Here is a 26,963-nt window from a genome sequence, read left to right as displayed (position 1 = left end):
GATGTTTCGGGTGTAACCCTTCCTCAGGACTGGTGGTGGATGCAAGGGGAACTGCAGATAAAGGAGGAGGAGCGGGAGGGTTTCGGCGGGGGAGAGAGGCAGAGTGGTGAGGGAGGGATCGGTGAGCACAGGCAGAGGGTATGACCTGGTTGGTCTGTGGGAGGAATGAATCCAGTTGATAGCTGGAAGGAAAGGTCATTTAGAGGAATGGAAGGGAGGGGCAGGGGCTGGAAAGGGAGTCAGAGGATGGGAAGGGGAGCTATTTGAAATTGGAGGACTCAACGTTAAGAAGTACAGGCTAATTCTAGCATATATCTCATATATGCGGCATTCATGCCAAATAAAAGGATATCACAGATTTTGTTCATTTCTGCATTGATTTGGAAATAAAATGACAGAACTGACCAAAGGTAAAGCTTTTTAATCTAAAATTTTTGTGTTTTTGAGCTATATTTCTAAGGGTGCTTTGAAGACGTGTTTTCAAGACAATTTAAAACTGTCTATTTTTTAAAAAATAATGTTTCAGTAGCCTTTTGTGTGTTAGAAAGGTATATGAGCACAGGTTTGAAGTCTTTAGGCTTGGTTGTATTTGTCACTTTACTTTTTTTATTGGTAATTCAGGCAATTTTACAAATTTCTTGTATCTGGAAAGGACTTACATTCCGATTCAAAAGAAATGTGCTCTGAAGTTTTCAACAGCCAATGTCCTGTCTGCAATGACATTTGTCTGCATACACAGTAACTGGGAGTTCCATGCTGAAGCATGACAAAGTTTCTCTTGCCCAAATTCTCTGTTATCCAAAGTTGTTGTCTAGTAGGTCTTCAACTATTTTTTCCAAATGTCCGTCACCATGGAATTGGGGTCTTTTGTAGATAGCCACCAAATTTTGACCTTCACATATCTAGGTGCAAAGAGTGTTATTTTGTGCCAATGTAACCTGATTGAAGTGTTTAAGTTTTTCCTAGCATTCATTTTGGAGATTTTGGAACAGACTAGGTTTGGGGATCACATTAACATCATAATTTTGTCAAAGATGTTATCATTCTGTCACATGGATGCTTCTGATCCATGGCTGCACTCCAACAGAACATGACACTGGGATACAAATTATATCACAATAACTGCAGGAAGCACTCAACAAGGAATATGTGTCTCACAGCCAATGTTTCATGTTACTAGGATGCACTCAGTGTCAGAACTACCTAACAAATGACAAGAGCAGTGAAGGAATGCCTAATTCCCCGAGAACTCTTAATGGGAAGGACATCGAGAACTTAACCCCTATTCTCCCACACATGGTCACGTTATGTCCACAATTAGAGGGCTTGGCAAGGTATGGAAAAAAGACAATGAGTATCATTCCAGTCAATCTCCAAATATATTACAGAACACATAACTAAGCAGACCTTCAACCAGAAGATCCAGTGTGGTTCATGATCAAACTTCTCATGGCCAAGTTAGAACATAGAACATAGAACATAGAACAACACAGAACAGGCCCTTCAGCCCACGATGTTGTGCCGACCACTGATCCTCATGTATGCGCCCTCAAATTTCTGTGACCATATGCATGTCCAGGAGTCTCTGAAATGTCCCCAATGACCCTGCCTCCACAACTGCTACTGGCAACACATTCCATGCTCTCACAACTCTCTGTGTAAAGAACCCGCCTCTGACATCCCCTTTATAGTTTCCTCCAACCAGCTTAAAACTATGACCCCTCGTGTTAGTCATTTCTGCTCTGGGAAATAGTCTCTGGCTATTGACTCTATCTATGCCTCTCATTATCTTGTATACCTCAATTAGGTCCCCTCTTCTCCTCCTTTTGTCCAATGAAAAACGTCCAAGCTCAGTCAACCTCTCCTCATAAGATAAGCCCTCCAGTCCAGGCAGCATCCTGGTAAACCTCCTCTGAACCCTCTCCAAAGCATCCACATCTTTCTTATAATAGGGCGACCAGAACTGGACGCAGTATTCCAAGTGCGGTCTAACCAAAGTTTTATAGAGCTGCAACAAGATCTCACGACTCTTAAACTCAATACCTCTGTTAATGAAAGCCAAAACACCATATGCTTTCTTAACAACCCTGTTCATTTGGGTGGCCATTTTAAGGGATCTATGTACCTGCACATCAAGATCCCTCTGTTCCTCCACACTGCCAAGAATCCTATCCGTAATCCTGTACTCAGCTTTCAAATTCGACCTTCCAAAATGCATCACCTTGCATTTATCCAGGTTGAACTCCATCTGCCACCTCTCAGCCCATCTCTGCATCCTGTCAATGTCCCGCTGCAGTCTACAACAGCCCTCTATACGGTCAACGACACCTCCAACCTTTGTGTCATCTGCAAACTTGCTTACCCATCCTTCAATCCCCTCATCCAAGTCATTAATAAAAATTACAAACAATAGAGGCCCAAGGACAGAACACTGTGGAACACCACTCACCATAGACTTCCAGGCAGAATATTCTCCTTCTACTACCACTTGCTGTCTTCTGTTGGCCAGCCAATTCTGTATCTAGACAGCTATGTTCCCCTGAATCCCATTCCTCCTGACCTTCTGAATGAGCCTACCATGGGGAACCTTATCAAATGCCTGGCTGAAGTCCATATACACCACATCCACAGCTCGACCCTCATCAACCTTTCTAGTCACATCCTCAAAGAGCTCGATAAGGTTTGTGAGGCATGACCTGCCCCTCACAAAGCCGTGTTGACTGCATTTAATCAAGCAATGCTCTTCCAGATGGTCATAAATCCCATTCCTCAGAATCCTTTCTAACACCTTACAGACGACAGACGTGAGACTTACTGGTCTGTAATTGCCGGGGATTTCCCCATTTCCTTTCTTGAGGAGAGGAATTACATTTGCCTCACTCCAGTCCTCAGGTACGACTCCAGTGGAGAGCGAGGATGAAAAGATCTTCGCAACTGATGAAGCAATTACGTTTCTCGTTTCCCAAAGCAGCCAAGGACAAATCTGGTCTGGGCCTGGCAATTTGTCAATCTTAATGTTTGACAAAATTTTCAGCACATCAGCTTCCTCTATCTCGATCCATTTCAGCATGCACACCTGCTCTTCAAAGGTTTCATTCACTACAAAGTTAATTTCTTTCATAAAGACAGAAGCAAAAAACTCATTTAGGGCTTCCTCTACCTCCTCAGACTCCACACACAAATTCCCTATACTATCCCTGATCGGACCTACTCTTTCTTTGACCATTCTCTTATTCCTCACATAAGTGTAAAATGCCTTTGTGTTCTCCCTAATCCTTCCTGCCAAGCCTTTCTCGTACCCCTCCTGGCTCTCCTCAGACCATTTTTAAGCTCCTTCCTCGCCTGCCTGTAATCCTGTAGAGCTGAGCTTGACCCTAGCTTCCTCCACCTTATGTAAGCTACCTTCTTCCTTTTGACGAGAAGCTCCACCGCTCTCGTCATCCAAGGTTCCTTTATCTTACCCCTTCTTGCCTGTCTCAGAGGGACATATTTATTCATCACTTGCAACAACTGTTCCTTAAACAGTCTCCAAATGTCTATAGTGCCTTTACCATGGAACAATTGCTCCCAATCCGTGCTTCCTAACTCATGTCTAATCGCATCATAGTTTCCTCTTCCCCAATTAAATATCCTCCCATTTTGCCTAATCCTTTCCTTCTCCATAGCTATGTAGAATGTGAGGCAGTTGTGGTCACTATCACCAAAATGCTCTCCCACCACAAGATCTGATACTTGCCCCGGCTCGTTTCTGAGCACTAAGTCTAGAATGGCCTCTCCCCTCGTCGGCCTGTCAACGTACTGAGTTAGGAAACCCTCCTGAACACACCTTACAAAAACAGCTCCATTCAAATCTTCTGCTCAAAGGAGGTTCCAATCAATATTGGGAAAGTTAAAGTCACCCATTACAACAACCCTACTACATTCACACTTTTCCAAAATCTGCCGACCTATGCTTTCTTCCATCTCCCTGCTGCTATTTGGGGGCCTGTAGTAAACCCTAAAGAGGTGACTGCTCCCTTGCTGTTCCTAATTTCCACCCATACTGACTCGGTAGGCAGATCTTCCTCGACAATGGTAACTTCTGTAGCTGTGATACCCTCTCTGATTAGTAGTGCTACACCCCCTCTTCTTTTCCCCCCTCCCTATTCTTTTTAAATTCTCTAAACCCTGGAACATCCAGCAATCATTCCTGCCCCTGAGAAACCCATGTCTCTGTTATGGCCACAACATCATAGCACCAGGTACTGATCCATGCTCTAAGTTCGTCACTTTTATTCCTGATTCTCCTTGCAATAAAGCAAACACAATTTAACTGATACCTTGGTTCCTTGCCAAGAAAATCCTCTTGCTATTGCCTCATCTGCATCAAATCTCACCTCCAGTATACAGCTCAGGTTCCCACCCCCCACCCCCACACCCCACCCCCGCCATATTAGCTTAAACCCTTTCGAACTACTCGAGCAAACCTTCCACCCAGGACATTGGTCCCCTTCCAGTTCAGATGCAACCCGTCCTTCTTGTACAGGTCCCACCTTCCCCAGAAGGCATCCCAATTATCTACATATCTGAAGTCCTCCCTCCTACACTAGCTGCGCAGCCACGTATTAAGCTGCGCCCGCTCCTTGTTCCTTGCCTCGCTATCTCGTGGCACCGGTAGTAAATGAGAGAACACTACTCTGTTCATCCTGCTTTGCAGCTTCCATCCTAACTCCCTGAAATCACTTTTTATATCTTCAATCCTTTTCCTGGCTATATCATTAGTGCCAATATGTAACACAATTTCTGGCTGTTCACCCTCCCCTTTTAGAACCTTATACACCCGATCGGAGACGTCCCAGACCCTGGCACCAGGGAGGCAACATACCTTCCGGGAATCCCGATCCTGACCACAAAATCTCCTGTCGATTCCCCTAACTATCGAGTCCCCTACCACGAGTACTTTTCTATTCTGCCCCCTTCCCTTCTTTGCCACAGTGTCAGGCTCAGTGCCAGAGAACTGACTGCTATGGCTTTCCCATAGCAGTCCCATGCCCACAATCCTTTTTATTCAAAATGAAAATAGTATGAAGAAATGAAACAAATACACACGTGCAGTCACAAAGAAATAACCTTCTGCACCTTTGAAGCAGACATCAAAAAGTCCAACAATACTATATTTATCCAACAGATCTCTGTAACATGGTGTGAAGATGTGGGTGCATTGTATTTTTAAGAGAGTTAAAAGCTTGCAAAAACTACCTGACATCACCAACTGTTCTGTAAAAAGATACAATGTAACATGTGCCCCAGCTACTGGGTAGTTAGGGTAACTGGTTGCCTAGAAATGACAAAACAGATTCGAATTAGGCCAATCAATTTAAATTATACCCCAAAAACATACCAAACTCTAATCCAGTTTGAATTTAGTATATTGACAATCTTAAAAGCCAATGACACAATCTGATGCTTTGAATGGATAAGACAGGGGAAAATTGAACAGTTGGGAGGAGAACTGCCAAGCTATCAGCATGTAGAGACTGTCTAAAAAGTAGCTCTCTTTATTAATCAGTAACCTGTGAAGCAGAACCTCCAAAAAGAAGAAAAGAAGATAAGAATACAGAGAAAACTGAAAGCTGCTTGGTTTTGAGATAAGAAGTTTTATTTTGTAAATCGTAATCAGGAGTTTTATCGACTACTGTTACAGAAGGGAAGGTAAAAGATAGGTTCGAAAGGAGTTGTAAATAGTTGTTAGTTAATTATTCTCTGTTATACTTTAAGAAATAAAGTTGTTAGTTTTTACTTTAAATAGTTCTTGGCCTCTCGAATTTTCACAGATTACTGCATAGGGATAAATCTTTCCTGTGTTGCTGGTTTACAGTAAGCAAGAGAGCTTACTCCGCGTCATAACAGAAGGCTAAACTAGAGTCATCTAGAAATATTCATTTCGCCAAGCAAAGTCTGAGAGAACACATGGAGAATTCAAATTCTTACACTCCTCCAGTGTGACTGAGGACTCGGTCAGATAGATCAGTGATCTGCTGTTGTGATCATCCTTATAAATACAAAAGAAAGTCAAGGTCTTCAGGACAGATAGCATTCAATACGAAATATTGAAATGGCAGAGTCATAGAACTGGTGGCGAGGGAAGAGACATGTAGTATAGAATTACTGTGAAACATGCAATCCTGTGAATTACAGGAAATATCACCTCTAGAAGTGATGTCTTGTCGTGAAAAGTAATCATTCTCTCCTACAGTCTTGAGAGAAGGCAAAGTCCCAATTAGATGTTGTGACTTTAGGTTCGTTCTTAACTAAAAACTAATGCTTTTAACCCCACCTTAGCAGACTTTGTTGATATTCTTTTGCAAGACCATGAGGCTGAGAATAATGTAAGGCCACAATCACAACCGATATTATAATCACGTAGTGAGCATCAACTGCCCTGAAATTGATTGTTAATATGTGTCCCCAATGTATAATGGTTTTGTGGGAATACAAAATATTCTTTTGCTCAAACAGTAATAATAAAAGCTTGCCACTGAATGATGTCCAAACAATAAATGCTACAAATGCAGAATGTAATTATTTTGAGCCCCGAGTGCTGGAAGATTTGATACAATGATAATTTTGTTTGCAACTGGAATTAAAATAATCCCAAATGTCTCAGTCTATGAGTGATTCCAATAAAGTCAAAATATCAGGTTTCATTACCAAAAGAGATAAAATAGAGAATGTTAGTGTTAGACTGCATTAAATAAACAGGGATGCTAACAATGGTCATTCAATTATGGAAATGATAAATGGTAACAAATAAATCCTGCTTATTCTTCTATTGTGCCATTAAATATGCTGCTGGTTGTCTAGGACCTCAGGATGCCCAAAGCACTTTAAAGCCAATGAAATAGTTTTGAAGTGTTATAAATGTTGCAATGTAGGAAATACTGAAAAACACTACATCTAAGAAGGACTTTGTCTTGCCCCAAGACTGTAAGAGAGAATGGTCATTTGCTGTGACAGTACTTCACTTGTGATGATATTTTCTGCAATTCATTTGCAGGTCACACAGTAACTGATATTAATAGACTGCTGTTGACCTTTCATAATGTCTTTTGGCATTTCCTACATTACATTATTGACAACACTTTCAAAATTACTTAATTAGCTGGAAGCTGCTTTGTACACCCTGAGGTCAGGAAAGGTATCGTACAATATAAACCCTTCTTTAGCTTTTTAAATGATTTATTTTCTTTTTAATCCCAACAGAGACTTCTAATCTCGAGCTGTCTCGTGAATTGACATAGTTACAATTTAAACAAAAAACGTACGAACAAACACTATCTTCTTTAGTTTTATTTTATTCTTCTCTTTGATCTGGAACAGTATGAATTGAACTGGTTCATTGCAGAGACCACTTCCCAGAACATAAAATGACCTCTGTTTTTTTTTTAGTGGAGATACAGATTGCATAGCTTTTGATCTTGATGATTGGAGCTGTCAAGATAGTATTAGTCACAACAGACCTTGGGGTGGCACGGCGGCTCAGTGGTTAGCACTGTGCCTCTCAGTGCCAGGGACCTAGGTTCAATTCCAACCTCAGGTGACTGTCTGTGAGGAGTTTGCACATTCTCCCTGTGTCTGCAAGGGTTTCCTCCAGGTGCTCTGGCTGCCTCCCACCATCCAAAGGTGTGCAGGTCAGGTGAGTTGGTTCTGCTAAATTGTCCATAGTGTCCAGGGATGTATAAGTTAGGTGCATGAATCAGGGGTAAATATAGAGTAATTGGGTAGGGGAATGGGTCTGGGTGGATTACTCTTCTGAAGATCAGTGTGGACTTCTTGGGTCAAATGGCCTGTTCCCACTCTGTAGGGATTCTATTCTATAAAGACAACCTGGAATCAGACAACATGCATCAAATGGAAAGGTTTTCAAACCCACTGAGATTGAGAGCCAGCTAGGGCTCCACATTCTCTCCTTTGCGAAAGCCCACTCCTCCATGCAGGAGCCCATACACAGGGCTGGCCTTTTGGGTTCCATATGTGGTATCTCCCTCACTCATTGCTCATGAGTAGCTCCAACAGAGGCCTGAGGTGGTGGGTCCCTACATGCAACTGCCAATCCCCAGCCCAATTAACTGGCCCTCCCACCTCCAAATTCAATCTTGGAGGAGGACATTAAATTCCCCCCATTTTAGCTGAAGCTCATGGTTCAATCCATCTTCCTTCTAAATTGACAGTGAATCGGTGCATTCTAAATATCAGGAAGAAGAGCAGGTTGTTACACGAGTTGGTAACATTGCAGACTATTTCATCCTGAGCACTCTGGGTGCATGAAGCTCACAGTCAAGGTAGGGGGAGTCACCAATGCCAACATCAGTCATCCATTCTGACAGTTCAAGTGCAGAATTGTAGGCCAGAGATTTCTTAAATCCAAGGTGTGCTGCCATCAATACTGAAAGCTGGTCACAGGCCCTTGTGGACGGAGTGGAGTTCTCACTGAGGGTGGCAAACTGCCTCGAGCTTTTGGCTCCAGAGGGCTGGCAGCTTGGCAAAGCCACAATCAGCTGCACATTGCTGAATCTGGAGTGAGAAAAGGTACCTCCATATTGAAGAACAAAGATGGATGTATTTATCACGTGCTGTGGCCAGTTAGATCAGTGTTGATCACTGGTGAATACTCCAGTGGTAGAGCTAGAGAGTGGCCATTGTGGTCACAGGAAATGGCCATATTGGAAGGCCACCCTACTCCTCCCCCTGCCCACCACATCCAAAACCCCCCTACCACCTCACCAACTCCCCAGACCTCTCCAACCCTGGAAGCCTACTGGGAGGCCCCTATGGTTTACCTGGTATATTCTCCCCATGCTTCAAGTTCTCCTCATGGTCTTTCAAGATCCTTATGCTGGTAATAGACCAGTGGATGGGAAGTGGCCATCAACTGGCCAGCTAGTCATTTTAATTGGCTGCTCAATCCAATTCTCAGAAACTTTCTGCTGCTGAGAATATCTCATGGCACCAGGCATCCCCTCCAAGTGCCTGCAGCCGCCATTTTACAATGTGTCCCTACTCCTGGCCCATCCCCATCTAGGAAAGCAAGCATCTAGTTTTAACTTCTCATTATTTTACAGAACTGCAGTCTCTCATCTCTGCCAATATCTTAGTGTATCTATTGCACTTTCTTTTCATTGTCGTCATATCCTTTCCACAAGTGGAAGGTCAAAACTATAGGATGTTCCAAGTGCATCCTCACCTTCTACAATTCATTTTGCTTTGATTTTGCTTCTACAGTCAAAGAATACAAAGATGCATCACCTTGTGTTGACTACCTCCACCTTCAGTGACCATCTATCTGCATAAAGTATCCCTCCACTCCATACCTCACAAATATCAGGCTATGACAATCACCAATAAGAGACAATCTAACCATGACACCTTGACATTCAGTGTGTTAACATCACTGAATCTCCCACTATCAACTTCTTTGGGGGTTATCATTGACCAGAAACTCAACCGAACTCATCGCATAAACATAGTGTCTACAGAAGCTAGGAATACTGCAGTGAGTAACTCACCTCCTCTCTCCCCGAAACCTGTCCACTATCTATAAGGCACAAGCTAAGAGTGTGATGAAATACTCCCTAGTTGCCTGGATGAGTGTAGCTCCAACAACACTCAAGAAGCTTGATACCATCCAGGACAAGACAGCCCACTTTATTGGCACCACGTGTGCAAACGTCCACTCCCTCCATCACCGACACTCAGTAGCAGCAGTGTGTATTGTCTCCAAGATACAATTCACCAGAGATCCTCAGACAGCACCTTCCAAACCCATGACCATTTCCATCCAGGACAAGGGTAGCAGATAAATGGGAATACCATCATCTTCAGGTTCCTCTCCAAGGCCCTCACCATCCTGACTTGAGAATATATTGCCACTCCTTCACTATCACTGGGTCAAAATCCTGGAATTCCCTCCCTAATGGTATTGTGGGTCAACCCACAGCAGGTGGACTGCAGTGGGTCAAGAAGGTAGTTCACTCCCACCTTCTCAAGGGCAGTGAATTTTTTAAAAATCACAAACTGAAAACTGGGGGCTGAGACATCAAACTTCTAACCCCCACCCTCTTCTCCAGGCCTTTGGCCCATCCCACTGTTCAAAATTCCCAAAACGCCCAGTTCCTCCTTCTTTCACCAAAGGATTAGCCAGCTTCTTGTTACATTTGCTTGAAAGGTCATGCTAGGTGATCATTTTCACATCTTCACCAGCATCTCAAGAAGCGACAGTCTTTGAGAATGATTTATTAATTGTGGATTAGCAGTAAATCTGAAGCAAAAGATTTCTCCCAACTTCCAGAGTCCTGACTCATTCATGAGTCAGGATACAAATGAGAAACAGGTTTCTTCATTCAAAGTTGTTCCTTGACGATTATTCTCATTTTGTTTTAAAAAGATCACAAAATGACACTGGGTGAGAAACTTACAGCAGAATCTAAGCCAGAATAATAATACTGAATCTTTTCAATGGACATATTCTTTCAATGAAAAATGGCTGTTTATTTTTTTAATGAAGCAAGGTTATAATCCTCTCTAGTTTTCTCTGTTCTGAAACACAGATTGGTAACAAAGTGTAAGATTTAGAATCAAGCTGCTTTCATTTTCTTTGGATAGAAATACTCCCTGAGGAGATTCAAGTCCTCTTGCCAGATATTTAATGTTTCCCATCTACTGCTGATTTCATTTCTGCCAAAGTTTCAGATACGAAAATCAGAACCTTATTATGTACTTGTGAATGTATCATTCTCCTGATCTATTACTTAAACTGTCATGATGAAAATGTGTAGGAAGTGCAAATGATGGTTTCAGACCATGGCATTTTCTCTGTCATAAGCTCACCACATTCATTAACACTCTTGTTAAAAGAAATCATCGTTGACTCATGCTGAAATTTTAAGTTCTGCTCTTTTGTGACCAGGCGGCCTGCTTACGATCTTAGAATAAATACTAAATGAAAAATGCAGCCATACAGAACCTACTGAAATAATTTTAAGTTCTCTTTTAAGGCCAGTGAACACTCAGAGATCTAAACCTCATCTGGATCCAACTGTTACAAAGGCAAATATGAATAATCAAATGCAGCACTAGTTCCAATGAAAGATAAATGCAGGGACAACCACATGATTACCATGAAGTCAAGTCCCAATACCAAATACTCCTGCCATCAATTTGTTTGTGTTACAAGCCCAAAATCAGCTCCAATATTAGGGTCTTGACTTTAACGGAATTCAATCAACACTATTCATAATTTTAGAACAATCTTACTCTCACTCTAAAAGGAAAAGTCAAAACACAGTTTCAAAAATTACTGGCATCTCAAAATATTGTCCTGATTAAAGGTTACTGCATTGACAGAATGGATTAATTATATGGGAGATCCAGCAGAACATACAATTGTTATTGATGAACTTCTCGAGACACTGATGTTCATTTATTAGTATTGCAGATAAAAAAAAAAGGGGAAGCAAGGAAAAGGGTGAGGGAGAGTAAATAAACTCTCTCTGGCCTTGAATTTTTGTGTTTGACCTCAGTGAGTGATGAGACAGGAAGAGACTTCTGAGTGTAGGGGGAGTGGGTTTGACCATTGTTTACCCCTGAACTCTCAGTTTCAGGACATAATGCCACATTGGGTTGGGACCTCTGCTTTGTTGTTACAGTATAGCCCCTGTACAATGGAAGTGGCACACTTCAAAGTACAGGTGAAGAACTAGATAGGCACTGGCTAAACGATAAACTCTCGTCAGGCACACGAGCTGCCAGGTTCATCTTCAGATAATGCACCGGCATCATTTATGCCCACTTGAAAACACAGAAAAGCCATCCATTTATCATTCCTACCAACCGACAGCAACTGCAACAGCACTACAATCAATCAGTTCTATACTGCAGTGTTATTTACTTGTGCCACAGAAGGTGGAAGAGGCAATACTTCTACCTGCACTTGGAGGTTTCATTGTCCGTAAACAATGGGCTAGAAATTCTGATAAGAAGATAGTCATTGCAGCAATGTAGGCCAGAAATGTACATTGTGACCAGACAGAAGTCCCAAAGCACCTGACAATATGGGAATTGTATCTACAGTTTAAACATAAGTGGGAACTGTGCAGCATCTGGAATCCCCTGGGAAAGATTGCAGAGTATCCTGACTCACTTATGAAATACTTACCCAGCAAATTTTAGAGGCTTTCAAAACTGTTCTAATTCCTGAGTATTTATAAAACTGATACCCTCCCCTTTCAAACCACTACTGACACCAAACCAAACTCTAAGCCTCTTTCTAAACATAACCCCAATCCCAATCCTAACTCTAACACAAACCCCAACCCTAACCCTAACACTAATCCTAATCCAAACTCTAACTTTAACACTAATCCTAGCCCTCACAGTAAACCCTAACCCTTACTCTAACCCTAACACTGACCCTAAAAATAATACTAAGCCTAAACCTCACCCTAATCCTGATCTGAGCTCTCTAATCAATCCTGACCTGCACATGTCACTACCAATCCCAACCTAATCTGACCACCCTGTCCCAACTCCCCCTTCCTCCCAAATGCACTCCTGATGCTTCCCCCAACCCACTCCAACATGATTCGACTTCCATTTGATTTGACAATAAACCCCCCCCACCCCCCCATTGTGGTGGCCCACCTAACTAGGCACTGGCCAGCATTGACAGACTGCCCTTGAGAAGCTGGGTCAATATGTAGATAGTCAATCTCTACAACTGCAATCAGTTTGAAATCTTTGCTGACAATCAAAGTTCTACAGTGACACATCTCAAAACCAAATAATCTGCTTGCAGCAAAACCTGTTATGTAAATAGAAGATGATCCAAGGATGAACTGACTGGTTTGATCAAATGTGTTGATCTGGATCAGGATCCTAATTTTTATTTTGTTGCATCCATTAACATTGGGAAATTGATTTTTTTTATCTTTTCAAATGTTGTGAGCTTTTTTGTCTTGAATATTGCAAGTTGTTTCACCTCTTGTGCTGGAATCTATCACAACTGTCTAAATATGAACAACATTTTCAGAGCAGCTTGTTGCATTGGCATTGGTCCACAGTCTCCATAATTACAGGGATGCTCTTAGAAAAAAAAATCTTTTGTCTCTTCTGTAATTAAAGAGCAACAACCAGGCAGGGCAAAGCCCATGGGAGAGCTGTTTAATTCTAATAACATTGACTTAACATCACATGATTGTTGTATACATTCAACTGTGTGTCCTCTTCACTTGTTTAGAAGCCATACCAAACAGGTGCCTGGAATGGCGCTCGACTGACTCAATAAGTCACTTAATAAGAGAGTCACAAGCTGTATCATTGGTGGTCCCTCACAAATGAGGATAACTCTCTTCCACCACTCTCAAGGTGAGTCTGTAGGTGACAGTACAGTTCAATACCTGAGTAGAATGTTATCTTGGGAAGGGCATTGGTGTGGCAGCTCGTTCCTTTCACTGTTTCGCCCGGCTTCCATTTTCCTTGATGCTGAGGATGTTGGCCTGGTCAAGGACACTGGTGTTGATGCATCTGTCTTCCCAGCGCATTCACAGGATCTTGCGCAGGCAGCATTGATGGGACTGCTCCAGTGTCTTGAGGTATCTGCTGTAGACAGTCCGTGTCTCAGAGCCATATAGGAAGGCGGGAACCACCAGAGCTTGGCGTCGCATCTGATGTTATTGTCCACGAATACCCTTTCCCTTAAGTGGCCTAAGGCTGTGCTAGCACACTGGAGGCGATGCTCTTCATGAATAGTTGCTTTTGTTAGCAGGACACTCCCGAGGTATTGGAAGTGGTCAGCATTCTCTAAGGGCTCCCTGTGGACCTTGATGATCTGTATTGATATGAACTATAATGACAGCAAAGACTGATTGAGATGCTGATAACATCCCAGGAAAGCCTGATTCTTTCATTTGTGTTGCTACATTTTCTGGGCACTTTGTATTCTACACAAGTTTATCCAGTTCCTTAACAAATACTATTATACATAAGTAATTATTTCTCAAAATTAAGCATATCAACAGAGAGATGTTTAAGTTATTAAAACTGATGATGAGACTGTCATTATTTTAATGCAGCTTGAGGAGTCAATGGTGGAGGGTATTGTCACTGGGTTAGAACATAGAACAATACAGCGCAGAACAGGCCCTTCGGCCCTCGAAGTTGCACCGACCTGTGACCTATTCTCAGCTCGTCCCCCTACCCTAACCCAATATCATCCATGTGCTTATCTAAGGATTGTTTAAATCTCCCGAATGTGGCTGAGTTGACTACATTAGCAGGTAGGGCATTCCATACCCTTACCACTCTCTGCATGAAGAACCTGCCTCTGACATCTGTCTTAAATCTACAACCCCTCAATTTGTAGTTATGTCCCCTTGTACAAGATGATTAGATTAGATTAGATTACTTACAGTGTGGAAACGGGCCCTTCGGCCCAACAAGTCCACACCGCCCCGCCGAAGCGCAACCCACCCATACCCCTAACCTAACACTACGGGCAATTTAGCATGGCCAATTCACCTGACCTGCACATCTTTGGACTGTGGGAGGAAACCGGAGCACCTGGAGGAAACCCACGCAGACACGGGGAGAATGTGCAAACTCCACACAGTCAGTTGCCTGAGGCGGGAATTGAACCCGGGTCTCTGGCGCTGTGAGGTAGCAGTGCTAACCACTGTGCCACCGTGCCGCCCACTCATCATCCTAGGAAAAAGACATTCACCGTCTACCCTATCTAATCCTCTGATCATCTTGTATGTCTCTATCAAATCCCCTCTATCAAATCCCCTCATTCTTTCTAATGAGAACAGATCTTCCCTCCAGACCAGGCAACATCCTGGTAAATCTCCTCTGCACCTTTTCCAATGTTTCCACATCCTTCCCAAAATATGTAACAATCAGTCTAATGCACTAGGGATTAATTCAAATCCCACCTTGACAGCTGGTGAAGATTAAATTCAATTAATTCATTGAAAAGTCTTAGTAAAGGTAACCACAAAACTGTCTTTAATTGTTCATAGCTTCCCTACAATGTGGAAACAGGCCCTTTAGCCCAACAAGTCCGCATGACCCTCCGAAGGATAACACACCCAGACCCATTCCCCATTACTCTACATTTACCCGTGACTAATGTACCTAATCTACACATCCCTGAACACTATGGGCAATTTAACATGGCCAGTTCACATAACCTGCACATCTTTGGATTGTGGGAGGAAACCAGAGCACCCGGAGGAAACTCATGCAGATATGAGGAGAATTTGCAAACTTCACACCCAAGGCTGGAATCAAACCGAAGTCCTTGGTGCTGTGAGGCAGCTGTGCTAACCACTGTGCCACCCGTGTTGTGAGGACCCATCCATGTTCACTAATGCCCTTCAGAGGAGGGTACCTGGTCTGGTACTACTTGTGACTCAAGACTCACAACAACGTGGTTGACCCTTAACTGTCCTCTGCAATGGCCCAGTAAGTCACTCAGTTCAAGGGCAATAATTGACGAGCAACAGATGCTTATCTTGATGAGCATTGTCATCAGGCCACGAATGGACAGAGTCAAAAGCAAAGGTTTTCTGGCACAAAGGAAATCTGAAAAGAAGCATTAAAGATTTAAAACCTGAATAAACAATTTAAAACCACAAGGATGGAGATTTGATTTGAATAAATCATAGGCTACCTCCCCAGCATGGCAGAGGGTGGGTAATCAGGATGTTCAGAGCTTCGGTACGTTTTGCCAGATGACCTGTACATGGGCATCCATAATCCGCTTATCAACTCTACACCTGAAAATGTCAAGGCAGGTTGAAGAATACAGACTGACCAGAAGATGCCAGGCAGGTCAAAGGATGCCAGCTTGGCCAGAGGATACCAAATCAGCTTTAAAAATGTCAAACTGACAGTGGTGTGACTGTACAGGACATTGGTTAGGCCACTTTTGGAATATTGTATTCGGTTCTGGTCTCCCTGCTAGATTTACAAGGCTTTGGCCAGGGTTGGTGGGTTTGAGCTATAGGGAGAGGCTGAACAGGCTGGGGTTGTTTTCCCTGGAGCAGCAGAGGCTGAGGGGGTGACCTTATAGAGGTTTATAAAATCATGAGGGGCATGTATGGGGCGAATAGCCAATTTCTTTCGCCCAGGGTAGGGGAGTCTGAAACTAGAAGGCATAGGTTTAAGGAGGGAGGGGAATGATTTAAAAGGGACCTGTGGGGCAATGTTTCCATGCAGAATGTGGTGCATGAAACAAATGAGCTGCCAGAGGAAGTGATGGAGGCTGATACAATTACAACATTTAAAAGGCATCTTTTAAAGGAAGTGTTTAGAGGGATATGGGCCAAATGCTGGCAAATGGGATGAGATGAATTTAAAATATTCTGTCAGCATGGACAAGTTGGACAGAAGGGTCTGTTTCCGTGCTGTACAACTCTATGACTCTATGACTCTAAAGGTAGTTTTAGAAAAGTTTTTCTTGGAGCAGTGGTGACCCAATGTTCTTCTGGTGAATTAATCCTATTCCTCATGGCCATTTGTAAAATGTTGAAGGATTCCCCTAATTGAGATGTGTTGAAAACCCTTATTTGTATCCGTTAGCTCTACTGAGCCAGAAACGATCAGTGATCAGTAAAATGTAAATATGACTAATTGTGGCAACATTCAATTCTGCCCCGTAATAGGAATGTGCTAATTGTAAAGTTTTCAATAATTTATTCATTCCTGAAGAAGGGCTCATGCCCGAAACGTCGATTCTCCTGCTCCTTGGATGCTGCCTGACCTGCTGCGCTTTTCCAGCAACACATTTTCAACTCTGATCTCCAGCATCTGCAGTCCTCACTTTCTCCTAAATAATTTATTCAGGACAGTTTGAAGAGCAGTTTAAAGGTTACAGACAGAAAGTGGAAAAGGGAGAAAGAGACAGACTGGAAGAGATTTAGATTCCATGTTAGTTGTGCTGTGGGTAGCTGGACAGCTAGGAAGACAGCTGAACTACATTGATACTGGGTGAGGCATTCAGTCAGGATTCTAGGTCAGTGAGATAGCCGTGTGCAGTCAGAACTCAAAGATGTAGCTGTAGGAATTAGTGAGTGTTGCAGAAAGCACACAGAAGAAGTTCTGGCGAGTTGATAAATTATATTTCAGAAACTCCTAATATCATCGAATGTGCTTACAAACCAGCAAAGGTCAAAACACATTGCACTGGCAAGCTGAGACGTCAGACTGTTTATGCCAGAATCAAAATGATGAATGTGAGACAAATGCAATTCAATGTCTGTCAACAAAACTCAGGTATACTATTGCAAATCTGAATTCAAATGATCCCATTCTTCTAATTCATATTCTTTTATATTTTGTTAAGCACAATGCAATCTACAATGTCTGCATTTATTTGTGAACTCAGAACATCTGCAAAATGACAGATGAAGAATCTGAGATGAATAGGACTGTACATTGATCATATCTTGCCCTCTACAATTATTAAATTGCGTGGTTCTAAGGAACTCAGTGGCTCAGTGGTTAGCATGACTGCCTCACAGCACCAAAGTCCTAGGTTCGGTTCCAGCCCGGGCGACTGTCTGTAAGGAGTTTGCACATTCTCCCCATGTCTGCGTGGGTTTCCTCTGGGTGCTCCAGTTTCCTCCCACAGTCCAAAGATGTGCTGGTCAGGTCAATTGGCCGTGCTAAATTGCCCATAGTGTTAGGTGCATTAGTCAGAGGGAAATGGGTCTGGGTGGGTTACTCTTCGGAGGGTCGGTTAGACTTGTTGGGCCGAAGGGCCTGTTTCCACACTGTAGGGAATCTGAATATCATTGCAACTTTGAAAATCAACGATTGCTGCTGGAGCACCAAACACAGCCTCGGGGTAGTGAAAATGAGGGAGCTTGACTAAGGAAGGAAAACAAAGTTAAATATCCAATATAAAATAAGAAACCTGTCTACCAACAATCAAAGGTTATTGTAAAAGTAAAATTAACAGATAAAACCTTGCCAGATTTGAACTTGCACACCAGTCAATTTGAAATAAATAATTTAAATATATTAGATGTTCCAGGTTCATAACAAGAATGACCTCAAACACGCTTTAGTACCTTTGCAACAGCCTGGGCTTGTGCATAGTGCTAAATAAATGAACACATTTCTTTGTGCTTGTGAATGTAGAGGATTTTAAAGTTGAAACCACTCCTATGGTTATTATGGTGAATACTTTATCATATTCAGTAGTAAGCTTTTCTTGTGTTATTTCATCATGTTGGTTATCATGTATATTTTAAATCAGTTAAATAAATGCATCAAAATAGGGCATAGAAGAGAATAAGTTAACCTGTCCTGGGAGTATTTGTTACCCTTGTGCATTTGTATGCTATTGTAAGCAATGAAACATCTGCCTTCCTTTTCTACTCTCAGACAGCAAAAGGCAATCCCTGAGCAACTCCCCTCCAATTACTTTAAATGGTTTGCGTGAACCATTATCTCAAAGGAATACTTCATCCACCATATCAATTTGATGCTTCCATTCTCTATGGAGTATTTCAATATCTGGTCTGTGTGAGATTTCCGAGTAAGTGCCAATCACACCACAGTAGACAGTATTAACATCACATGAGTTCAGGTTCACTGGGACAAGTCTGGCCAAACTGATTTCACGAAGGAAAATTAACAGCTGCTAAAAGCAAGACATTTGTAATCTACCTAATTAAACTTGATCTGGGAAAGGAAAAGTCAACTTAATGTAACTGCCAATGCTTATTCAAAATCTTGTACATTGTTTTGATTTGATTTGCTGTTGTAACATGTACCGTGATACAGTGAAAAATATTGTGTTGTATGTTAAATCATACCTTACATAAGTACATCAGGGTAACAGAACAGAATGCAGATAGTGTGTTACAGCAACAGAGAAGATGCAGAGAAAGATCACCGTTAACGTCTGAGAAATCCATTCATAAGTCTGATAACAGCAGGGAAGAGGCCGTTCTTAAATCTGTTGGTACGTGTTTTCAAATTTTTTTATATTCTGACAGATGGAAGAGTGTGAGAGGAGTCTTTGATTATGTTGGCTGCTTTTCCAAAGCAGCACAAAGTGTAGAGGGAGTCGATGGATGGAAGGCTGGTTTTCGTAATGGAGTGGGCAGCGTTCACAACTCTCTGTAATTAGTTGAGTTCTTGGGCAGCACAGTTGCTGTACCACAGGATGATGCATAGGAGTTGATGCTTTCAATGGTGCATCTCTAAAAATTGTTAAACTTCATTGTGGACACAGCCTATTCCCTTAGCCTCCTGAGGAAGTTGAGGCGCTGGTGTGCTCTTTTGATTGTAACATTGACGTGGATGAACCAAAATAGATAGCTACTATTAGGAACTTGAAACTCTCGATACCTCCACCTGATGCAGACAGGGACATGTCCTCCACTCCACTTCCTGAAGTTGATGATCAGCTCCTTCATGATGGAGAGGTTGCTGTCTTTACACCATGTCACTAAACTGCCTGTCCCCTTCCTGTACTCTGTCTTGGCATTGTTTGATATCTGACCCTCTACAGTAGTGTCATCAGCAAATTTGTAAATGGAGTTAGAGCAGAATTTGGCCACACAGCCATGAGTGTATAAGGAGTATCGCAAGGGGCTGAATATGACCTGAAAATTTCCAGGTGAACCTTGTTGTCCTTCTCCTAATGTGGGTTACTTAGACCAATTCTACCATCCCAATAACTGCCCTAGCAGACAGAAACTAAATCTCTAAGGGTTGCTTTATGTAACCACTAGACCACGTGGACAAGGATGTGATTGGCTTAACCAATGCTACTTGGAAATACAATCACATGTACCTCTTTCTGGTGGAGCAACACAATGAGACCCCAAATGGAAAAGGGAGCTTCACTGTTAGACTGTGACCAAATGCCTTGCGAGATAGTTCTTCCTTCGCGAGCTTTGAGAAGATTTGTAGCTCAGATTGAGATTCTGGATGTAAGTTTGCAGGCTGAGCTGGAATCTGAAATCCAAGGAGCTACACCAAATATGAAAACACTTAGTAGAAGACACTCACCACTCCATCCACGAGTTCCTGAAGACCATCAAAGACACCAAGATAGAAGAGGATGAAATAATGGTTTCCTTTGATGTAACAGATCTGTTCACATCCAACATCATCATCCTGGACAAGAAAGCACTGACTACTCTATTAGAAGAACCAAAGACACATACACTAAACGCCACCAACTTCATCAGCAAATTCATCAAGCTAGTGTCTTACCATGCCTTACCACCCACTTCACCTTCAACAATAAGACCTCCAGACAAACCAATGGAATACCCATGGGATCTCTGATATCAGGATTCTTAGCAGAGACTCGAACAAACAGCTCTGCAAACCATCCAACCCAAACTTTGGTCCACTATGTGGATGATGCCTTTGTCATCAATAAATGAAACAAATTATAGGAAACCTTCAAGAACATCAATAATACCCTTACTGGCATAAAATTCACTGAAGTGGAAAAAACAGCAACAAACTACCCATTCCTAGATGTCGTAGTATAGAGAGCAGCCAATGGGGAACTTCAAGCTAGCATCTACAGGAAAATAATACATATGGACCAAATACTGAAATACAGAAGCAACCATCCCAACACCCACAAAGTGAGCTGCATTAGAACATTATTTCAATGAGCCACCACACACTGCAGCACAGAGGAACTACGAAGAGCAGAGGAAAATCACTTATACCATGTATTCAAAAAGAACAGGTACCCAATGAACACAGTTCACCGATTTCTCAGCAACAAACCCAAACAAGCATTCAAAACACATCCAGGAACCCTAGCCACTCTCCCGTACATCAAATAAATCTTAGAAATGTCTGCCAGACTACTCAGACCCTTTGGCATCATGGTAGCCCACAAACCCACCGACGCTAAAATAGCAGTTAATGAACTTGAAAGACCCTATACAGACAACAAGCAAAACTAATGTCATTTACAAATTACCTTGCAAGAACAGTAACAAACACTACATTGGACAAACAGGCAGAAAATGAGCCACCAGGATACATGAACATCAACTAGCCACAAAAAGACATGACCCGCTCTCACTAGTATCCTCAAATACATATGAGGAAGGACACCAATTCTACTTGGACAACACATCCATCCTAGGACAAGCAAAACAGAGACATGCACGAGAATTCCTAGCAGCATGGCATTCTAACCAGAACTCTATCAACAAACACATTGACTTGGATCCCATTTACCACCCCTTGAGAAAAAGAACAGGAAATGACATCATTACAGGAAATGACACCACCAATCCAAGGAAACCTAAACACATCAATAAAAGGTGGGCCATACCACCAGTGCTTCACTGGAGGCTCAGAGATGATGATGAAGTGCTTTTGCCCGAAACATCGATTTTCCTGCTCTTCGGATTCTGCCTGACCTGCTGTGCTTTTCCAGCACTACTCTAATCTAGAGTCTGATTTCCAGCATCTGCAGTCCTCACCTTCGCCTCAGTGATGATGTTACCTAGTATGGTGACGAAACATCCGAAGACAAACCTTCCATCTCTTCTTCATTCATATGTTTCATGTCAGATATGTTATGTGTCCATTGCTTGTGAGTTCTGAAGAAGAGTCATACCAGATTCAAAGCATGAATGCTGTTTCACTCTCCATAGGTGCTGCTAGGCCTGTTTTAGTTTCTGAAGCACTGTGTTTGTTTCTGAAATAACCACACAGAGGCCAGTATCCCATCAACAAGTCACCTTTTATTTACAGGTGCACAGCATTTTGGCTGTGACCAGCCAGTCCAGAATCAGTCCTTACAATAAGGAGACTCTCTGAATCTCTTGTTTATATCTGTCAGTTCGGGCTCCCTGAATCACTCAGGTTAACAACCCCCAATAAAGGATCCCATAGTTAACAAGATCCACATGGCCTTCATTCTAATCACTACAATCTCAGAATTTTTAGCTCATGCCTGATTGTCCTTGAAATTAAATTCATTGTCCTCAGCCATTTTGGACGTCAACTAAGAGTTAATCACATTTCTATTGATTTTATAGAGTTCAGGCCAATGTAGGACAACAGGTTTGAAAGGTATTAGTGCAGATATGAGTTTTTATAATTCTGGGGGTTTCACAGTCACCATTCATGAAACCAGCGTTTGAGTTCTGGGTTTAAATAATCAATTGAATTTAAATTCCCCAGCTGGTTGAGCACCATTTGATTCGTTGAATCGATTGCCCTGGTCTTTAGGGCAGCGTATTTTTTCAATGGTGTGCCATTTCCAATGAAGTAAGATATGTGCACCACTTACTTTTTTGCTTTGCCCTGTTTTGCTTGCGATTACAATCAAAATTGAAAGTACGGACAGCACACATGAGAGACACATGTAATCACTCGGGGATGGAAGGGAGGGGAAGCTTTTCAGTGGTGAAACCTACAATCACGTAGCAGCTACGGTTGGACTATAAATTACCTTCTAGATAAAGATGGAAGCTCTGATTCACAGCCAAAGATTTCCTTTCTAACTCTATTGTCATTAACATAACACTTGAGAGTAGAGAGGTAGATTGGGTGACTTTCAATATTAAATTTCACATCACTTGAATTTCATATGTATACTGTCATAATTTGTTGTGACTGGCTTAGTCAGAGAGCAGTAGCACACAATGGTGATTATGGGAAACAAATGACATTTCCTTTATTGTTAAAGACATAATGTTGCTGTTTCTTTGTTCTCTCTTTGTTCTTTTATGTTCATGTTTGTATTTAGTGTTGCACACAACCCCTCCAGCAGTGGGACATAGTTGACATTATAGGTTCATTGACCCTCCCTACTACACATTTTGTAGGGCACTGTCTTCTCATTGTAACTGATTGTTCCTCCTCATCTCCCATCACCACATCCAGAAAGGCAGGTCCTTCCCACCTCATTCCTTTATGATATGGCTGTATTTCCTGGTCTGTCTTTCACTCCTTTATGCATATGACATTATGCCACACCATCCCTCCCTCTAACCATTCCTTTGTGATGTGACCGTCTCACCGTTGCTTGTTCTGAGAATCCATGCAAGTTTCCATTCTCCTGCTCTCTTCCCTTGTGCCATACAAGGAAAACCACTTACAGCAAAGCTGATGAGTCCATGCCTCCTTTAGACAAGCATGAACATAGTTGTCTGTGCACCACTGACTTTATCTTGGAAGTGGAACACAATTATGAAATGTCTAATACTAATGTAATAGTTTGAACCTGACACTGGCTGGTGTGAAGCTCCAATGCTACAAACAAGGTGCTGACTTCATATCAACAACTTGCCGTCAGAAAATTGAGATTTTTCATCCTGTCTAATTAAGACATACCACATGCAAGCTTTCCCACTGAATCCCCTCCTAGGTTATTACAGTGGCAATATAGCCATTCCAGTACTGTATTCCATCATAAACTATTAATTATGAAGAAAAAATTGGCATTCTCCATATCTCCTTTATTGAGGATTTTGGCCCTATGAAAATACAGATTTAAAAACTAACTTAAGAACATTCTGTACTATAAATTACTATCATGGTAAGGTTAATATTGAGGCTTTGAGAAATTGCTCAAAAAGAAAATCAAGCCTGTACTTGTTAAATTATCAGTGAAAGATCATCATCGTTTAACACTCTGCCCACTGAAAATCATGTCAAATTGAAATATTCACAGAATACTGATTACATCCATTCATAAACCTGTTCTCCCATGCTGTCTGTGCCTGTGCTGGAATAATTTCTATTATGTTCCCAGCAAAGGTGGACAGGGAGGTTATCTAATCTTTCCCATCATTGCGATTTGTGGAGAGCTGCTAAGAAAGTTCTTCCAGGCCTCCAAAGTTATCTTTCTGACCAGATCAAACTTGTCATGTTTTAAATGTTGATCAATTCAAACTTCCTTCTTGAAGATGAATAGAGAATTTCTGTTTTCTGTTCGTAACTAACAGTCCACTCATTACACTGCAGATCTCAAATTAAGCCAACATATCGTTAATAATGTTACTGGGTATCAGCACCGTACACTGTCAGTTTGCAGTAATTTTCCCTGAAATAGTTTATTTGTGGCCAGTGACTCATGGTCCAGTTAAGGGTAATGGGTGGGTTCTCAAAGACGGAAGTCCAACAGGAAGCCGTCCAGCATGGAAGAAGATGCTGCCTTCCATTACAGGCATGGGCAACTAGGTGTGATCCCTCGTGAGATACCCTGTTGGCAACATTTTTTATACTTTTGAGTTAAATGCACAATAATGTTGGCAGGCTGAACTAAGGCAAAAAATTATCAGCCTGTCCAATTCTGTTCTCACCTCTATATTCTGCTCACTGATTGTTATTCTTCAATGGGGTGGCACAATGGCTCAGTGGTTAACACTGCTGCCTCATGGTGCCAGAGATCCTGGGTTCAATCCTACTGTGAGGCGACTGTCTATGTGGAGTTTGCACATTCTCCCTGTGTCTATGCAGATCCCCTCCAGATGCTGTAGTTTCCTCCCATAGTCCAAAGATGTGCAAGTTAGGTGGATTGGCCATGCTAAATTGCCTACAGTATGCAGGCTAGGTAGATTAGTCATAGGAACAGCAGGGTTACAGGGATGGGGTAGGATGGTCTTATGAGGATTAGTGTGGATTTGATGGGCTGGATTGCCTGCTTCTGCACTGTAGGGAGTCTATGATTCTCTCTCCTTCGCAAAAATGTTTTGTGTCAGTTGTAATAGCTGTATTTCTCCATATGAGAACAGAAAGTTATGGTAAAGCAGGGACTCAACTTGCAAATGTCTTCATCTGAGTAGTTCTATTCTCAACTGGGTAGTATGCTAATTTTATACACTGCATTGGCTTTACTGACTGAAGATAAATCAGGTACCGGTCCCAGGGAAGTGATGCATATATTAAACTGACTGATTCCATGGCTGCTTCTGCCAAACAACTCCCAAGAATTCAGACACATTATTTGCTCATATTCACTCAGTGTTGTTCTGTTAACCTAAACTTCCTCTGGAATGCAAGCATTTTTTTAACAATAATATTGTGTTTTGATGGTTCTTTATTGCAGTTAGTCAGGCTAGCCATCATTTGATCAGGCACTTGACTGTGAATCACAAACACTGAAGTTCAATTCCCTCTCTGATACTAGAAAATAAATACGACTGAGCAGGTTGCTCAGAAAATAGGCTGAATATAAATACGGAAGCTGATATCAAGTGCAGAATGAGGAAGTCGTGCACTATTGGCATGGGAAATGCATTCTGCCTGTTCAGGCTGCTGCACAAGAGTCCTGCTCTGTTTTGCTTCTACTCAAAGTTATTTTTTTTCCTATGTATTGGGATCTAGCTTGAAGTTTCTGAGGGTAGCTTTCAGTTACCCTTATATCTAAACTTAGGACGTCCTGTTGGGTGATCATAGAATAGAATCCCTAAAGTGCGGAAAGGGGCCGTTCAGCCTCTTGACACTACACTGACCCCCTGAAGAGCATTCAGCCCATACCTATGTCTCACCCTATCCCCCATAACCCTACACTCCACACAGCTAATCCACCTAGCCCACGCATCCATGGACACTACGGGCAATTTACCATGGCCAATCCATCTAACTTGCCCATCTTTCACTATGAGAGGAAAGCGGAGCATCCGGAGGAAACCCACACAGACGCAGGGAGATTGTCCACACAGACAGCCACCCAAGGCTTGAATCAAACCTAGGTCCCTGGTGGTGTGAGGCTACAGTGATAACCACTGAGCCACCCATGATGTTTCCCACCTTCAGGTGACTATGGAGTACTACCTCAGGTAAGGCCCCATGAGAAACTCAGTGGCACTCTGTTTTGGTATACATACTCTCGATGTTAGGAGGGCAGCCCTTTGTAAGAACCTCAGTGTTGGGAATGTTGACTCCAAGGTGGATCTCAGTCAGTGAAGATGGAATGCTTCCAATTGCTTTATGAGATCCCAGTAAGGTTGTTCAAGGCTCGCATTCATTAAGAAATGCTGTAAGAATTACTGCCCGGCAAACTTTCATCTTTAATCTCGAATACTGTTGAACTGAACTCATAGCAATCCCATTGTAGTTTCAAACATGAGCAGATCACAGACCACTAGACATGAATGGAACGCTAGTGAAATACTGGAAAAAATTAACCTCTCCTACCTGATTGCTATGATTTCCTTTGATGGCTTGCATTACCAGAGTTGAGAGTTGATCTCTGATGTTGGGGAAACAGGTCTGACATATAAATTCCAATAAATTCCTTGCAATCGGTAATTGGAATGAATTTACATTGCTGGACACTGTTTTCACATCATTGCATTGTCAATACACACAATTATACATTTGTACATGTGACTGTGGCATAAGCAACGTCCATGTTTTTAATGACGATGCCCCTGATATCCATTGTTTCCCTTCAAGAAGACAATAACCTTCAGATTTACTGAATATTAATGGAGGCAAAATGAACACAGTTCTACTGGGTCAGTTCATTGAAACTAAAATGGTCCAGTGCTGACTGGAGAATATTAAAATTCATGAGAAAACTAATAAACACTTTGATGAATATTATTCAGCAAGAACATCGACTGTCAATCAGTGAATATTAGTACAAAAACACTGTGCACAATCTGAAACTGCCTTCAATTATTTACAAAATTAAACTTCAGATTGAGGCCTTTGAGAAATAAAATTTAAAAGAAAATAACCTACCTAGAAATCTGACATGAAAACAGTCAAGATTGAAAGTTCATTGCAGCAAGCCCATTGAGATCTGAAAAAGGAAGACAAAACCCTTAGTGTCAACTCTAAGCTATCCTTGAACATGTTTCTCCTTTGATTAAACCATGAAAGTCCACAGCAGTAACAGAGACTGCTCAATGCATCTTTGCTATGCTAGTTCTCTGATCCACATTGTCCCACTCTCCTGCTCTTTTCCA

General features: G+C 42.0%; 1 protein-coding gene across 1 annotated transcript in view; it reads right to left on the bottom strand.

The window, feature by feature from the left end:
• Positions 1-26,759, bottom strand: part of ajap1 (adherens junctions associated protein 1) — a 367,197-nt gene extending 340,438 nt beyond the window's left edge. The window contains exons 1-2 of the transcript XR_011962715.1: positions 26,737-26,759; positions 26,185-26,259 (exon numbers count right to left, since the gene is read on the bottom strand). The gene's annotated coding sequence lies outside the window, so the exon portion shown is untranslated. The remainder of the gene's footprint in view (positions 1-26,184; positions 26,260-26,736) is intronic.
• Between the last annotated feature and the right edge of the window lie 204 nt (positions 26,760-26,963).

The sequence above is a fragment of the Chiloscyllium punctatum genome, chromosome 16, assembly GCF_047496795.1.
Source record: "Chiloscyllium punctatum isolate Juve2018m chromosome 16, sChiPun1.3, whole genome shotgun sequence".
NCBI classification, from domain to species: Eukaryota; Metazoa; Chordata; class Chondrichthyes; order Orectolobiformes; family Hemiscylliidae; genus Chiloscyllium; species Chiloscyllium punctatum.
The sequence above is the reverse complement of the archived record's forward strand: the minus strand, read 5'-3'. Positions and strand labels throughout refer to the sequence as shown.